This window comes from Lonchura striata, chromosome 3 (assembly GCF_046129695.1).
Source record: "Lonchura striata isolate bLonStr1 chromosome 3, bLonStr1.mat, whole genome shotgun sequence".
In the NCBI taxonomy this organism is placed as follows: domain Eukaryota; kingdom Metazoa; phylum Chordata; class Aves; order Passeriformes; family Estrildidae; genus Lonchura; species Lonchura striata.
This window is the reverse complement of record NC_134605.1, coordinates 5951938-5966673: the sequence shown is the minus strand read 5'-3', so window position 1 is coordinate 5966673 and position 14736 is coordinate 5951938.

Here is a 14736-nt window from a genome sequence, read left to right as displayed (position 1 = left end):
TGGGAGGAGGATGATAAGCTGATGGGAACTTTGACAGCTGAATAGGAAAATATGTAAAAATAAAGACTGAGTAAAGAAATGGAGTTCACCTTATATTCAGTTGATCAGTTCAGTCTCATGCTGGATAGTGATGGCTTTGTATTCACTTTTTCAAGAGGTCTTTGCCACAGCTGGTTCCTAACTTTTACTCCTCCTCAAGAACATTGGCATCTTTGTCTTCCTTCACTGTGCAATCTGCTGAATCCTAATCTTGTGGTTAAAACAAGTGCTTAAGGTGCTCTGGGACCATGTCTCTCCCCAAACAGTGCTGTCAATCAGACATCTTTCACAATCAATTGAATCAGAAAACTTCAAGAAGGCGGATATGAGCTAAAAGTTAAATGAAATTTTGCTTTAGGCCCGAAGGACCAACTTTGAAAATCTTTTGGATGTATCTCCTTGTATATTTTGAGATAAGGTTAATTCCCAGCAGATAAAGTCAAACTCTTCAGACAGAGACAGCAAAGAGTTCATTGTCACTTTAAAGGGGGCTGAATCCATCCTCTCCTTTGACAGCAGAGGTAATGTAGCAGACTCATTTTCATCTCTCATTCAGAAAACAGATGAGATGGGAATCAACTTGTTTGACAGATGAACACCCTGGAGATAATTTCAGTTTGTCACATTATGTGAGATTTCTTTACAGTTAAAGCCAAGCTACAAGAGTGCAGAAGACCGGCCCATAAAGGCCAGCCATTATGCTTTCTTTAATTCCCAGAATATAAAACAATTTTCTAATTTTAAATATTAAAATATTGTTAGAAATTAAAGCTTTCACTGGAAAAACAGATCCTTTGTTTACAGTCAGGAAAACCAGAAGAAATCACAAAATGGAAGGGAGATGGAAACTGTGGGGTTTAGTCTCCTGTGTGTTTTCCATCAGCTTCAATTTTTTTGTTTTCCATCAACTTTTTTCCTTCACAGAGCTGTAAAAGGCTTATGAAATGAAATTGTTTGTTTTCTCCCATTTAGCCCTTACAATTGCTTGAATTTTATATTTATTCTAAAATAGATAAGGCAAAATAAGTACTGAGCAATTTTTATGTGGAAATTGAGATATGGAAAATGGTGGGTCATATCTTTAACCATCTACATTCTGAATAGTTTGTCATTTCATTTTTAATTTCCATACAATTAAAGATTCTTCCTACACATTCAGTAATTTTCATGCCTGATATTACTCTCCATAAGAGTAGAGCTGAAGCAATTTTTTTAATGTTCTATTTATTTTCCTTCTGCAACTGAAGGTTTGATCTAGAAATTTGGCTTTATCCAACCCCTGAGCCTCTCCCAGTGATTTTCACTTCCTGCTGTATGTCCACCATAGACCTGGCACTAATTGCTTTAATGCTGCCCTTCAGTGTACTCATTGAAACTGCTGTGGTTGCTTTATAAAAGCATTACCCTTATTTATTAACTTTTTGAGTGTGTCCTAACTGACCACTTTCCAAGTTGTAATTGTTCATTCTGGAGATACATACACATGGGATCTTGGTTGGTGCTAATGCCTGTGCACAAAGCTCTCCAGTTTATTTCTCCTACCCCTATAGGACACCAGTCTTTCCCTGGTCACATAGTTCTGGCCACATCAGGGCTGTGGAGAGAGTAGAGGGACAACAAGGAGAAAACCATGGCCTCAGCACTTGGCATGGTTTATTCCTAGTATGCTTGAAGCAACGATTAGGTTATTCCAAGCAGTTCATCAATAAACTGCCTACCAGCAGAGTGCTGGGATTTGTCCTGACCCTTTCAAGCATACTGTGGGTTGTTTGACCAAACATCTCCTCTGTCCTGGGAGATAAAGCACTGGTGGTTCATGTCAACAGCACAGTTCCCCCTTAATATACCTTACTCCTGAAAATTCAACCTTTAATGACAATGACTTTAAATCAGTAGTTTGCCCAAGTATAATTTCATGTGTGTGTCATGCTGGATGCATCTTTGCCATATTACCCCAATACTCTTGTGTCAGTTTAATTCTTGGCTGTCCTGAATAACTTGGCAGAAGTTATGCACAACAAAACTTACTGTGGCTTTTCTTCTCCAGCTGAACATGTGTGTGCTGAGTTTGTCAAGCTGGCCTCTGGCACCTCTGCAGGACCAGACCTTTTGGAAAGGTTAGATGCCCTTCATCACCCTGTATGCAACCATGAGCTAAGAAATGTGATTACAATACTGCATCCAACTCTAACATCTCCATTTGCACTTTCTTTTCAAATACATTTATTAGATAACACACCTGTACAGTCCCTACAACACAGACAGGTTCCAGGACTCCCCTGGGAACTGGGCTAACTCATAATTCCATTCTGACACTCTATTTCAGTGCACACAGTCTTCTCATGAAAAGTAGAATGATTTGATATGAAGGGCTTAATGTCCCAACCTGATTAACCCACAGCTGGAGTGGTTAAGCTGTTGCTATCTTCCTGTTGCTCAGGAGAAATTTCTAACACATGCAACATAGTGTAAAAAGGATATTCAGTAAAATGGTATACTTATTCCTTCTCTTGAGAAGATACTTTAAAATAACACAGTGTTTTTAAAAAGTCTTGGGACCCATGTCTTCTTTCTGAAGGAGATAACTTGAGAACCATGCCTACCAGTTAGGCTTAGTTGGAAGAAGTTCACATACAGTTATAGGGGTTATAGGTCCGTTAGCCAATTCTGGTTTTAGAGGCTTAGTAGGGACAGAGAATTAGATTTTTTTTTCATCAGATATATATTTCTTTTTTTCTGTTTTATCATCTGCAGCAATATGTGCAGTATATTTGGACTGTCACCATGAGTGTTGGTTGAAATTCAGAACAGTAGGACAAAGAGAAATGAGAAGAGAAAAAGTAAGAGAAATATTTACACTTCCTCCTGCTAATTATTGTGTGCATGGAGTCTCACCAGCTCACCTTGTGACTTCTCTAAAATTACATTGCTAATTAATTTCCTTACCTTTCATCTTTTGTGAATCTTTCATTGTCCTTTCCCAGCCTTGTGATGACCTGCTTTGTGCTGCTCAATCCATCATGAAAAAGGTGAGTGCCCTGCTGGAGAGGAATGGCCCTGCTCTTTCCCTGTGTGCTCTCTCTAGTGACTCTACTGATTGTTTTTTCTGCTTTCCTGAATGTCACCTACAAGCAGTCCTGGCACCTTTTAGCTACAGACCCCTTCTGCTGCAGTAGATATTACCAAAACTATATTTGGTGGGAACAAATAGCACCTAGAGAGATCTGTGGAGCAGAACAGTTGGAAAGACTACATTTCTCATCTCTGGAGAAATTCTAGCATCAGCAGTCATTTTCTCCCTGTCTGAGGAGGAATAAGTCAAAATTTCACTTTTTTTTTTTTTTTTTTTTTTTAAATTCTATGAAGAACATGAAAAAATGCAAGCAGCCTAATTGAATTTGTCTATAAACATAATCAAGACATTCAGTTTCCATCTTGTTCCTACATGATGCACATAAGCCAATGGCCAAGAGCAGATATTTTCTGTAGGTTGCCAAAATACTTATGGTCTGAAGCAAAGCTATTTGCACCTTTCTCCATTCAGTCTGAAGGACCACATCCTGTGTCGTGGTTTAACTCTGCCTGAATGACAGGTACTCATTAAAGACACTCCATTACTCCCCTCCTCAACTGGACAGGGGAGAGAAAATATAATAAAAGTTTATAATTTGCAGTGTGGCTAGGAGGAGGCCACTCACCAATTACAGTCATGGGCATAAAACAGACTACTTAAAGAAGTAATTTAAATGTATCATTCTCTGGTTGTGATTTGTAATAATGAGAAATAGAACAATCCTAAAAACACCTTTCCCTACCCCTCATTTCTTCCCAGTTTTAACTGAATTTCCAATTCTATACCTCTTTCTTCCAGTGGTGCAGGAGACACGGAATGGGCACTACTGTCAGTTCATTGCACATTTTTTCTGCTGCTGCTTTTCTCCTCAGGGATAGGAGTCCTTCCCCTGTTCCAGCATGGGGTCTCTCCCATGGGAGTCCATCATCCACAAATTTCTCTGGCGAGTCCATCTATCCTCCAGTTCTTCACAAACTGCTCCATGTGGGTCTCTTCACAGCCTGCTCCACATGTGGGTTCTGCCAGTGGGTTCTAATGTGGGCTCCTATCTCCATGGCTCTGCAGGTCCCTTCTAGGAGACTGCTCCAACATGGGCTTCCCATCTGCTCACAACCTGCCTTTGAGCATCCATCTGCTCCATGGCCTGCATGGCCTTCCACAGGCTAGAGAGGGACAGGCTTTCACTGGGACCTGCAGGGAGTCTCTGCTCCAAAGGCTGGAGCACCTCCTTCCTCTCCTTCTTCACTGCCCTTGGTGCCTGTAGGGTGATTTCTCTCACGTATTCACTGCATTGTACAGAACATCAGCACAAGTCTGGAGACTCTCTGGGACTGTCTGAACCTACTGCAGTGAGACTTGTAGCAAGATGCTATAACCTCTTTATCCCTCCATTCTCTGCAAATGTTACTTATGCATCAAATGAAACAATAATGGAAAAAAAACTGTTAGTCTCCATTCTATTTAGGAAATTATTTCAATACTCTTGTATGAAATGTTGATTGTTTCAAAAATCCTGCAGGTTCCATGAAATGCTGATGTCATACTGCTTAACCATCACCAGAACATTAGGTGTCTTCTTTATGAACAGAGAGGAGCTTTTATCTTCTTTCCCACAGCATTCTCAGTGTTCTACAGTATCTGAGCACCTTTTCCTGCTCCCACTTGTCCCCTGTAATTCTCAACATATCTATCCCCTTGCAGGCTGGCTGTCCAGATCTTCATGTCATCTCCATCTCATCTCCATCTCATCTCATCTCATCTCATCTCATCTCATCTCATCTCATCTCATCTCATCTCAATCATCTCACTTTTTGGCAAATTTTTTTATCCTTCCTGCCCGTGCTCCTGCAACTATCCCTCTCCTCTGTTGAATGATTTCCTAGGTCCTTGGAAATTCACATTCATTCTTCTCTGCCCTCAGCCTCCAGCATGATCCTGGATGGCATAGGAAAGGGTGGCAGTCAAGAAACCAAGAGGTTTCAAGGCAGGGAAGAAAGAAGCAAGTTGATAATGGAAATTTCAGGAAAATATTAAACATTCTGACATTCATATATATTTCTAGGCTCAGCTTATTTTACAGCTCACCCAGCTATATTCAGACATCGTTAAAGTCACTTTCAAATAAAAATGGGATTAAACTATGAAGAAATAATTGAATAAAATTCAAACAGTCTCAGTGTTGAAGAGGTTTGCATTAAAACCAGTACTTACGTAAACATGTAATTTCTGTCTTTTCAGTGCTCATTTCTTGGTGTAGTCTTTCTTATATCAGACATTTCAGAGAAAATTAGATTTTATTGTGCCTCCAAATATTACTTTAGAAAGCTTCTTTATAAAGAGAGGATGCTTAAAAGGAATAGATACAGGTACAACAAGGAACCAAAAGAATAAACATTATTTTTACAGAGCTTGAGCTGACTGAGGATATCTTGTGCCATCTCAACTAACTCCATGTGTGTCCTTCTACATTTTGATTATTGAAGCAAACCTGTGCAATGTTGAACCCTTTTGCTCCTCATTGTAGAAGTGTCTGTCTGATAGTAGCAGTGAAATGTAAAAATTATTCTATTGAAAGATCAGAAACTTTACAAAGATTATTTTGAATGAAAGTACCAGTTTTTTTACTATTTTGTTTAAGGTTCTAAATTGTGAATTATATTCTAGAAAGAACTTCAGGAGAACTGAAACTCTCGAGTATTAAGGCAATTGGAAGCACTTATTCGTTTTACTTAGAAATGTTTTGCTTAGAAACAAAACAAAACAAAACAAAACATGTTAGAACTTCATAGCTATTCTCTGTTTAATTAAAATTGTCAAATTTGCTTGTTAGAAGTAAGAATGTAGACAACACTGGCCTATTACTTGTGACAATTCCATATTTGTTTAATAGGTGCCTTAGCCAAGCAATGATTTATGTCACAGAATGTAAGTCAAGACTGTGTGATTTTGTAACAAAGATTAATATGCAAGAGTTACAGGGTGTTAAAGATTTGAACATTAGCTACGTATTCAATGGTGTCAGAAATGAAAACCTCTATTTTCTTTCTTTATAAATCCCACAATGGTCAGTTCATTTGAAATCCAAAGCTCTGTCAGTGGCTTGATTTTATTTCCCATTTAAATTCTTGACATATTATTTTCCTTCTTAGTAGACTTTCTAGCTTCTTGAGTCCCTTTCATAAACTTGTCAGGTGTTGAAGTTTTTTGCCACCTCACATAATTTTAAGTATTCGGTTTTCTCTTGGTCCACATTACCATCATCTGAGATTCCCCCAAAATAGCCTTGTAGTAAATATGTCACACACTGGTTTGTCATGCCAAAGCTTTTCCTTTCCCAACACCATTTCCTTAGTGAGGAAGATTATTTCAAAACTTAATAAAAGCTCAGCTTTCTCACCCAAAAGGTTCTGAATATCCATTATGAGATTTTTATGTATGCAAGTTATTTTAAATGGCTTGAAGTAGAAAAGTTTGGGGGATTTTTTCAATCAGATTGCATATTAATTACCTTGAAATTTTTCTGTAAGCAAATAATTTCAAATATTTCTCATTATTTAGTGAACCTGCTGGACTAACCATCAGTCTGAAGAGTGGGAAGTCTTCCAGTGTTTTGTGGTTTCTGCATCATCACTGTGAGAGAAACTTTTCTCCTAACTAATGGTTCAAAAAAACTGAAACAGCTGCACATTTTTTTGAATGGAGGGTGCCCCCAGGTGAAGACCCATGACCTGCCAGGAGCAGTACACAATTCTTGCAGAGACTTTGTTTTCAGGTACCCGCTCTGTTTTCCCCTCATTTTAAAGTTTATGAAAGAATCCTATCTGAGTTTTATTTTCATATTTCTGTTTTAAAATTCTTGTTATTTTATGTTTTAATATTTTGCTCGATTTAATGTTCCTTTAAATTGCTGCACAAGCAGCATAAAAGCCACAAATGGAATAAAGGAATGTCAGGCACAAACATAAAGAAGGAAGAATGACATCAGATATTGACTGTTACTGCAAGAAATTAATGACTGTTTGTTGACAGAAAGACATAAATTGTGACTAAAGCTACTGTGTAAAAGCTGAACAGAAAATAAGTTTTTATGCAGAAATCTTCTCAATTGCAGGCTAAACCATCAAATTGCTTTAACACAGGGCAGGTTACTTGCCAAAAATATGATGATATTTATGTATCTAGCTGTGCAGCACAGAGTGAAGTGTACGTAACTAAGTTCTTTTGCATATGGTGGCAAGAAGGGGCTGGAAATCAGGTCCCTTCATCATGTACCCCCTCTGTAAATACCTCCCCTGCTCAAAGATAGATCCTCTGATACAAACAGAGAATCATGGAACAGTTTGGGTTGGAAGGGGACATTTAAAGGTCATCTAATCCAACCCCACTCCAATGAGCAGGGACATCTTCAATGAAATCAGGTATGTGTGAAGACAAATAATCAAAATGAGGTCTTGCTCTTTTCCTGTCTCCATCAATTATTTTTCTTAATTATCTTGTTGTTCAAGCCTCATGATTTCTGTAATTTACTGCTTCTGACAGTTTGCTGCTGAACTGAGTAACACTGTTCTGCTGAAGAGCCCTGTGGACATGATTGTACCAGACACTCCATGGTCTTGGTCTGTGTCTGTGCCACTCAGCTCCCTGCTATTCTCTGGTTCCATGAACTATCATCAGACCTCCTCATATAGACCCTGGGCTTGTGGAGAGAAGAGCAAAACCCTATCCAAGAACAGCAAATAGCTGATAATATTATGCCAATTTGCAAAAAAAAAGGTTTATGTCAACATATTTGTTTCTTGATCCATAGCTACCATTTTTTTCTGATGAAGGAAGTGAATTTATTTACTTGTCCTAATTATCCTTTGTAGTGTTGGGTCCATTGCTGATGGGTTGGAGTCTTCTGCAGTCTCTAGGCTGCTTTAGGGGGCAATCACTCTTCTAAATGTGGGGTGGGGGATGGCAGTGCTCAATTTCCATTATGATCTTTTGAATCTTAAACCCACTAACATCCTGTTCAATTTGTTATGATTCTTCTCAAAAACCTGCACATGAAGTTTGTTCTTGATGCTGAAATCTAAACAGACCATCAGACTTCATGTATGCTTATTAAACATAAATATAATAGGAAAGAAAGACGAGGGACACTCAGTGAATCAGCATCACATTTGTGTCCACAGTGATTTCTGTGAAGTGGTACCCACTCTTCTCCTCCAAGGAAAAACCCACTACCCCTGCAGATGGGGCAGACACCTTGCTTCTCTCTGAGTACTGCAGTTCTTCTGAGGTGAGAGCTGCTGCTCAGATGAAAAAGCAAAGGACATTATTTAGGCAAATGTCATGATTTTTGAGAAGAAACAGAGAAATATTTATTTTCAGGATATCAGTCCTCATGGTATACACTGTTTTTCTCAGAGTTTTTGCCTGGAACTTGCTCTAGTTAAATGTTTAAAGCAAACACGTATCTCTTGGTTAAAAATTAATTATAAATTCATGATTTTTTGATTTCTGCAGAAGTTCCTTGCTAGGGTTATTAAATCATATTTTATGCCCTTTTCACTTTAATCTCTGAGCAAACTCAACTCATGCACACCTGATTTGCTGTCTCACAAACTGAAGCAGAATTTTGGTGATTCAGATCAAATGTCTAATTGTGCCTGGGGTCCTGCATCTTGAACAGATGGTTTTCTTCTTATCCATTCATGTTTACAATGCATAGATTTATATTTCCTACTGAGAAGCTTTTTTGTAATATACAGGCATATTTCCAGAAGCAGAAAAAAACAGTTTATTAGTGTGCACACCAGATCCTTGTATATGCCAGTGCTGTGTGTGGGAATTGTTTAACTGGAATGCCTGGAGAGAAGCAAATTCCAATTAATGTCTTTCCTGTGATGGGGCATTTAATAGTTTGCACTTTGTGAGGTAACACTTCTTGGCTAACTAACTCCCATCTAAGGACAAAAAGAATGGCTCTTGGTCCCAGTTATTTTTGTGGCATTAGTGCTTTCTTTGTACTTCCAAGACCTCTATCTGCCTGTTGGATTTAATTGATCAATTGGCTAAGTTATCTGGGACAGAATAGGGAGAGGGAAAAAGTAGGAGGGAATTTCCCTAAGATATGTCTTTCCCCCTATGCTTAAGACATTTTTTTCCATAACCTTAAGGGTAAACTTGAGTTTTTTTGGTGGTGTTTTTGTTTTTTTTTTTAATAATTCAGATTGCATGTTTCTTTTCTCTTTTAATTTTCCACTCTACCAATATATGTCCTCTAAAACTTGAGAAAATGTAAACAAAGGCTCAATAGATCATGTTATATCACCTGTTATCTCTGTCAGGGATTGGTTTTGTTTTTTTTTTTTTTCCTCTGTTTTTGGAAAGGTGTATACTGCAAGACCCAGCTTTTCCAAGCTAGAAGGGCAGAGTAGCTCCAGCACTGCTTGTCACTTTAAAATGGAAAGTCATTTTCTGGGGGCAGGAGTTTGGCTTCTCTCAGAAGAGGAGTTGGACTTGATCTTAATTCAGTTCAGAACTTTTTCAGTGGTGGTCACAGTCCTCAACATCTATTTAAAGCTACCCCACTGCCTTAAGCCAAACATTCACACAACCTAATTTTACAGAGCTTTTGATCTCTCACTCTGGGCAGCCTTGTCATTGTTATAATGAAATGGTCAAGAAGTTGGCCTGAAGCTTTAAAGACATTATCATGCTTACATTGCTGGCATGGTACCAGCACATTTCTCCCCTCTCATGGAAAGCTAAGTTTTGAATTGTCTCTCTCACAAGTCAGGGGTTAATCAATTATGAATCTTCCCAGACCTTAGACAGCAGCCACTTATCAAAACAAAGAAAACAAAGTGAGGAGATCCTCTGCCAACATGCCAGAACCCCTGGAGTGAGTTACAAAGTGTGTTCACACCCTTTATGTGGGAGGCAGGCAACATTCAGTTAATTAAGGTTTAATTTGTCATTTATTATAGCACATATGTTCTTCAAGGGAGGAAAAAATTGAACTAGGGTCTTGTGAATATTTTTTCTTGCTCTGACCTGAAGTAAGGCTGACTGTAACAGCAACCACACTTTTTAATGCTCTCAGTTACTTCTGCACACAGAACAGACACTTCATCTACCATACAGCACTTGGCAATAGAGAACATATTTTCCAATCAATGTAACAGAGGTATAGTGGGAAAGACAACAAAACTTGAATATAAGGTCTAGCAAAATATATTCCTTAGATTCTACTAAACTCTTACTGTCTCAGAAAATGTAATGGAAACGTGATTTAACTGTGACATTCTTTGCTTCTTAAACAATAAAGAATAGTAACTTTTTTTTTTAAAAAGGAAAATCCTTTTCAAATAAATTTTAGATCCTCCATATAGAGAATTTGCTAATATAACTGCAATTCTCTTTGCAAAATTGACCAGAGCAGTTCAAGAGACAATTGCACATTGGTAAATTCCCTGTAGTATGTACCTTTCAATCGTGATGTGCATCCTTTTGAAAACAGCTACCACAGGGTCACTGGTTTTCTAAGACATCAAGAATAGGCAAGTAAGACAGAGTCAGTGCCCTGAATCTCTGCAGAGAGGTGAATTGAAACTTTAAGGAGTGGATGGTAATTCTTCTTGTCACCCTGGTGTAAGATGCAGGTCTCTATGATACAGGTAGGCAGACCTGTGAAGAAAACTCAGGTTTATTAATCTCATTGTAATCATCTTTATGGGCAGAAGATGTACATTTGGCCTGGACTCCCTTATTCTTCCTCATCCAAGTAAGTGCACGGTTTGTTTCACAAAATGAACAGGAGAAACAAGTCACATATCACAGAGTGAATACCCACAAAGTTATTTCCCAGAACCTTCACTAGCACAGCGGCTTTATTGAGGTCTGTCATTTGCTTCTTATAAAGACAAGAAACCACATAGTGGACACCATGAGTCTTTTACTACCTCTTTTTGTGTCTTTTTAGGGCTGGTTGAGACATTTATGCAGGTGCTCTCTGGCTGGTTCATGTCTCTGCACAGGTCTTGAATAGCAGAATTGTATCAGTTCTGCTGCATGTGATGTTTCCCCACGGTTTAAAGGCCTAAATTTTAGTATTTTTGATCATGTTATTTTTTATTTAACTGGGCCTAGAAGCTGGAAGTGGGGAGAGCCTGCCCACTCATATTCAATGCAAACCTTCTCTATGGGGTATTTATCAGGGCATCATCCAGAGAAACTGCAAACTGTCGAAGACCACCCTAGGTCAGTGGTGGCTCTGTGTGGTGGAAAAGTCTCTCCTCCAACCCGAGCTTCCAAAGAAAGGCTCAGCAGTCTCTGTTGTTTGGTCTCATGGTTGTTTATTGCAAGTTATCTAAAAGATTTTCTTCTGGGGCTGCTGTGGTTTGCTCACAGCTCAGGCAGAGGCACACACACACGCTGACATCCTCTCTGACTCCCGACTGCTTCTTCTCTCCTGCCCAGGGCTGCTGCTGTCTTTTATATGTACATTACGTGTTACATGTTTACAGTTTTCCCCTAGTGCCTATTACCTATATTAAATGGTGATTTTCTATCTTTTATATGGTACATTACGTGTTACATGTTTACAGTTTTTCCCCATGCCTATTACCTATATTAAATGGTGCCTTTCTACTCTAAACCAATCTGTGAGTGCCAACATCACCAAGAACATGGAGGTAAGGAAGGAGAAAGAGGGAGGACAGGACAGGCCCAAATCCCTCCATCTTAAAATCTCTGATCCCCATGTAAAAAACTAAAACCCTCCAGTACAAGAATTAAAACCCCCCTGTACAGCACTCAAAAATTCTTCCGTCGACTTTGTGACTACTTCTACTATAATAGCTAAACTTTCGTGACTTCTTATTCTTCCTGCAAGGCTGGTAAAACATTCCATGGCTCAAACCCAAAATCACAGCTGTTTCCAGCTGCCTGCCAGGGTCTCAAATGCTTCTGACCTGGACCTGGAACATCCAAAAATGTCTGAGGGACATTTTGAGTTCCGACAGCAAAACGACTGCAGTGATAGAGCCGAAAGTGTTTTCTTTCAGGAGGCAGCATCAGGAGCAGAGCACAGAGGCTGTGTGCACACCCTGCCCACATTTACCCTGACAGGTTTCATACATCTGCTGCACTGAGGGGCAGGCACTTCACAGCTGAAGTGATAAGCAGCAGCAGCAGTTTCCACGGGGGGAATGTGAGCTGAGCAATGTCACCTTTCCTGCCTTTGGTAAAGACTTCGTGTCAGGTTCTTGAGGAGACTTTGACTTGCAGCAGCCTCCTGGATCTGACAACCAGGCTCTGCAACCTGGACATTCATCTGAATGGATCTTCCCTTTGGGACCATCTCCTCTAATAAAAACAGTGCATTCAGACTCAGCCTTATACGACTGTAAATTGCCTGCTTTTCTTTCAGATGCCTTTGACAACAGTTTTAGGAAATAGTGCCATTATTGCAGAAGTTGTGTGATGTGCACAGAGCTGATGAAGAGTAATATGGGGGAGGACTAGCTAAAATTTCTAAAGGTTGCATGTGTATTACACTTCATTTTCTCTATAAAAATGAAGCCTTTTCAAATCTAATCCTGTCATACACGTTCTCTGAAACCTCAGCCAGATTCTGAGCATTAAAATGTGGCCTGATCCAGATCCATTCACAGCCTTGCACTGGTGGTGTTTTTCCTGATCAGGAACTCAGGCTGTTAGCTGAAGTTAACAGTAGAAAGGAGAAGCCTGAATCTTAATCATCAGATGATTATTGGTCTTTTTGAAGCATATTCACCCCACTTCCTTGACAATGACTTACAAAATACTGTTTCTACAGGCTGTATTTTATCTCAATTTCAGTTTGCTTCCCACAAAAACTTCCCTCATTCACAGTCTGAACCTAGCTAAGATACTTGTACTTCCAGTTTTCTTAAAAAAAAAAAAATCACAATTCGGTGAGTTTTTTCTGCCATCAGAAATAGCAGCATGTGTGTACAAGCATTCAGCTGGAATTATGGCACATTGCCATGTATTTCAGTTGAACTTCAGTGCTCTTGGGATCTTGACTTAGTTTTCAGTGCTACTTTGAGTCTTGATTTAGGTGTTTAGATATAGCATTGAATTAGAATTTTCAATTGCAGTTAAATGAAATTTAGTCTGGTCAATTTAATTTTCACAGGTATTTTTGGACACGTTGTGACTTAGCACATACTGAAACTGATAGCTTTCATATGAAAATCAGTAGATTTTTAAATAGGTCTATTTTCAATATAATACTCTCTAGTAAAAAATAAGGCTATTTTTAATTTTCATCAAAATTTCAGGTTCAGACAGCCTAAGTATGTATGAGAAGAGTTCAAACCTCAGGAGCATTTTACCCCTGATTTTTTTCTCCTTTCTGAGTGAAAGTAAAGAAAACCACTTCCTGAGGGTCTCTGCATATTAGTATCATTATTTCTTGCCTCATAGCTTGCTCCTGCTTGTGTAGTTTTCAAAACCTGATTTTATGGAGGCACTGGTTTCACATCAAGATTAAAAAGAGGTGGCCAAGTTGCAGTTTAGGTTTAAATTCTAGATTAGGACTACATTTCAGGCTGAAAATCAGAAGGAAAAATATACCAATTAATGTTTAATAAATAAATTGGGAAAAGGCAGAGAATGAAGCTGTTTCTTTTTCTGGAAAGCACCTTGTGTCTCCAGCTGGGTTATATTTGTAGTTAACTGCCTCAGCCCTTGTACTGCACCTGGGGAGAGCTGTGCTCTGTGTGAGAGTAGATAAATGAGGTTCACAGAAAATGGGTTCCTTTCTTGCTGCATGAAAAGAATGTACGTGGCAGCACATGTGCCTATTTGGCTAAATTATTAAAATATACACCTCAAAGAGAAGGAAATTTATCAAACATCAAAGTGAATGGCCAGCTTTATGTGTTCAGTAAGGTCTGATCCAAAATCCACCGAGGGAGGTGAAGTACATTTCTGTGTGATTTGAAGGGCTTTGGACCGTGAAATGTCAATGGTTTGACAACTCAGATCAAAGTTGCATGGACATTTGCATGCCTGACAGTGCAGCTCAGTGCTTAGTGGGCTTTTTTGCCTGCCTTGAGCAGCTTTGGTGTCTGCTTGTTACGGGCAGTGGTAACATCAGTTCCCTAAATCATCAGCTTTGCATGGGTGTCCTCTTTATCCAGGAATTAGGGTGTTTTCTATCACATAATTTCACTCTTTGCTTGTCTCAGCAAGACTGCAAATGTGTGGATGCATTAGGGTAAACACCTGCACCAACAAAGGCATTTCCAATTTAAGTAACTGGATACTCCAAGAATTGAGTGGAAGCCTTAATTAATTATTTAAACTGAGAGTGAGTTTCATGTCCTGTGACCAGATTTTGGGTCAAGTCGTGGTGTAGCTCTTGCTGTTTATTCTCGGGTTTGTGTCTTTTTGGATGCTGTCTGTGGCTGAGCCATGGTCCTTATGTAAACGAACAAATCTTGTTCCCAGACAGAAATATTAACTGAGAGTGACAGAGCTGCTTTTTGGTGTCTGCCTGTGTGTCAGACTGTTCTTCTGCCAGGAATGGGAGCTGGACCCAGAGCCACCACTCAGCCCCCACACAAAAGCAGAGGTGGGAAGGG